The 3,963-nt window shown below is 29.8% G+C and overlaps 1 long non-coding RNA gene across 1 annotated transcript in view; it reads right to left on the reverse strand.

Annotated features, from left to right (window-relative positions):
• The window catches only part of LOC110270593, a 13,133-nt gene that overhangs the window by 1,926 nt on the left and 7,244 nt on the right, over positions 1-3,963 (reverse strand). Inside the window, exon 2 of the long non-coding RNA XR_002360233.1 lies at positions 770-780. This is a non-coding gene — a long non-coding RNA (uncharacterized LOC110270593). The remainder of the gene's footprint in view (positions 1-769; positions 781-3,963) is intronic.

Below are 3,963 nucleotides of genomic sequence, written 5' to 3' on the forward strand. Positions count from 1 at the left end.
GCTCATTGACTCCTCTCTCTCACTATTCTCTTCTTTTCTCTGAAAACTTTTGCTTTCAATCAAACATTGAATCTTTTAACTCAAACACTCACTCTCTTTCTTAGTTTCTTTTCTCTCTTATTTTTCAAATTGCTCATACCTCATATCCCAAGGACTCGATTGAAAAATTCTATACTTTTGAATCCTTCAAGGACACATCTCCATCTACAACATATCAACAAATTCTTCCATCTCTGACTTTGAAGAAGAAATAAAGACATGCATCGAAGGACTCGTCTTTTTATGTCGATCTATAATATTCTTCTTAAAATCAGGAACTTTGAATTTTGTCTTATCCTCATACTTTGCTTCTTTAGAACCCTGTATAGAATTGGAGTTCGAAGAAAACTAAGTTGCCATAAATTGATGCTACTTCACTTCAATGGACAAATAGAATAAATCCTCCATCGTTGCATAATGGTGAAGTTCAACCTTATCTGCAATTTTTTTGTTTAATCCAAACAAAAATCATCCTAAAAGAACCTCAGAACTCCTTTTATTATTAGCCTTGTCTATCAAAAATAGAAACTATTTATGGTACTTCTTCACTGATTGTAACGCTTGTTGCAACATACAAAATTTTTCAAAAAATTTGTTGTGGTATGATGATGGCACAAATCGATTCCTCATGTGGTATGATGATGGCACAACTGGTTCCTCGTGATTTTCTTCCTAACTCATTCCACTATATACGAGCATCGTTGAAAAATTTGACTTCTACCAGTCGAACCTTCTTTTCCTCTCTGAAAGGATGCAATGTGCAAAATTCGACTTTACATTCATTTTCCATTCGAAATAAGATTCAGGATCATTCATCCCTTTAAATGTAGGAATTTGCAACCTAAAAATCTTTCTCACATATAAGATTCCTTCATCCTCACTATCACAATCCTTAATCCTCATTATTTCTGATTTAGAAACATGAAAAAAAGAGGATAAAAGTAGACCTCACGATGCTTTTCTCACATCGATATAACTATAACTTGTATTTACACTCAATTTATAAATTTTATTCTTTTTTGAGCTCACCACTCTTGCTTTTTTTATTCTTTAATTGTTTTAACAAATTGTACTTCAAAAAATAAGAAATTGAGACACCAAACAAAGATAATCTAAATGATAGAGACTTTTAACTTGACAAAAATATAACCAAAATATGTGACATAGGAAAAAAAATAATGAGTGACACTACGATGACAAAAATTAGAATCCTAATTAGAACTCAAAGTAATTTTGGAAAGTTAAAACAAAGCTGAAAAATTTATGATTTTTTTATTGAAGAAGCTTGAAAAAAAAGATAGACAACTGTATAATTAATTTTTTTGTGACTTTTTTTTGGACTCTTTTTTCTTTCCGACTCTTTTTTTACTCTAAAGTAAATTTGTAGAAACTGAAGAGAAAAACAAAGAGACTCAACAAGAACCACAGAACGTGTAAATAAATAAGAATTATCTACGACTGATAACTGATACCACATGAACAGAAAGTTAGAACGAAGGATAAAAGGATAAGAAAGGACAATGGACAAAATTGGAAGGGATAACAAAAGACGTAGAAAAAACATAAAAAGATAAGTTTTTTCTACTAGACCTCTAAGAAACTTGTTCTTAGCAACCTAGGTCACGAAAGGATTTTTCTACTAGACCTCTAAAAAATATGTTCTTAGCAACCTAGGTCACAGGAAGTGTTTTTCCTACTAGACCCTCAAAGAATCTGTCTTTGACAACCTAGATTAGAGAAATAAAAATAGAGACTAACATACAGAATTACCTTAGTGTTGGATCCTTCGATCTTCTTCATCCAACAAGCAAAGCAAATCACTCACCTTACTTAATCACACAATAAAAACGTGCATAAAGCGACTGAAAAATTTTATTCATCAAAAGTTATTTAGAAAGACTCACAAAAGTATTTAAATAGACCCCTAATAAATTAGTTTAAGAGATAAGATAACTTAATTTAAATTTCCTAAAGATAAGATAACTAATTTAAATCAGATTTGATCTTATTGGATTAGATCAGATTTGATTTAAATTTAAAATCCTAAAAATATGATAACCAGTTTAAATCATATGTAAAATTATTAGATTAGAACAGATCAGATTTGATTTAAATTTAAAACACCTAAAAATACTACTAAACAAAATAAAATTAAATCAAATCTTTTGATAACCTTAACAACAATTTAAATTTCATTCTAACAAATTAAATTTGAATTTATGTCTTTCCAATGAACTTGAAGACCATTCTTGGCCTTCTTGCTGTCTTCGCTTAGACTAATGAGCCTTATGAGTTTCCGCCATTTTAGCATCATTATTTTTGGGAAGAACTCGTGGTCTTCTTGATGTCCAAAATTGGCATAGTATAATTTGTTTAGTATTCATATTCTTGAACATGACAAAATTACTATTTTATCATTTATCTCTAAAATAACGGAAAATACCCTCCCGAGAAATACCATCATCTAAAAAGATCTTACATTTTTTATTTTCACAATCATGATAAACAATGCAATCATGTAACTAAAATGTGATTGTGGAAGAATTAGTACGAGATGGACGAAATAAATGATAATTAATAATGGAAGGTATAGAAATATTGAAAACGAGAGTCCAAGATTCTCCAACTCCATAAATTTTCACCACTCACATTGTAGTAAGTCTCTGATTAAAATACATCACGCAAAAAAAGTCCCTAAATTCAAACAAGGTGAATCTTGTATTTTGATCAAGCCTTAGGATGGAGAATTATTGGAACCTCTCAGTGTCAATATTATTATAAGTAGGATAACTAAGCACAAATATAAAAAATTATGGGTTAGTTTAATGGTTAACTCACTAGTCAGTAAATTTTCATGTCGAACTGAATTGAAGTAGTGTTGTGTATAACATAAGTAAAAAGATCATTACAGAAATTCAACACAAATTAATCTATTATTCCACATTCAATTTGTATTGATTTGGGATCAAGAACGGGAAAATGTAACTAAAATTTGGGATCAAGCTTTATGAGCTTCCTTTGGGATCAAATTTTATGAGCTTCCTACTATGATTGGGTTTTTGATGTCATTGAACACAATACAATAGAATAGTTTGTTTCTACTTTCATATCATTCAATTAGATCATGTTCAACAAGGTGAAATAAGGGTGGTAATTAGGTGAATAGGATCATAGGAGTGGATTTTTATCCTATCCAATTCCGTCGTGCTCTATAATCCATCTCACACTCCCCACTCATATTGGCAGGTAGTTAAAAATTAAACTCTAATATGTCGGTGTGGATGTCTACCTCACGCCATTCCAATCTATTTCTATAATTATTAAAATCCAACCAATTAAATTCAATTTCAAAATTTATATAATCATCAACACATAAATCATAACATAACTTAAAGTCAAACTTTAAGAATGATAAAATATTATTAATTATTTTATTAATTATTGTTATATATATATTATATCAAGGCAGGTAGGGTTTAGGTATTACCTAAATCCGACTTCTGTTCCACTTCGTCAAAGATTTTATCCACCTAAAAATCTGTTTGATATGGTAATTATCGATCCAATATAAATATGGGTGGAGTAAGTACCCACGAATTTGGATAGTGTTATCAACTTATCATCTTTAGGTAAAAGTAGTTTTTTAAATGTTGATGTTGGCTCATGATACAAGTAAATGTATAAGTAAAGAGTACCTTGCCAAAGACCGGATCACAAATCGATGTGTTCCAATTCTTGCAAACACATCTACAAATAAGGACAGATTTCATGAAAAGTTTAACAAAAATTTTAGTAACTATATCGACTAAAAGACTGTCAAAAGTTTGATTTCCTCCCCCATTAAGTACAAAAATAATAATAATTCAGAGAAATAAAATTCATGGTGTTGTGTTTTGTTATTTTATGAACAAAATATATATATAT

Source organism: Arachis ipaensis, chromosome B04 (assembly GCF_000816755.2).
Source record: "Arachis ipaensis cultivar K30076 chromosome B04, Araip1.1, whole genome shotgun sequence".
NCBI classification, from domain to species: domain Eukaryota; kingdom Viridiplantae; phylum Streptophyta; class Magnoliopsida; order Fabales; family Fabaceae; genus Arachis; species Arachis ipaensis.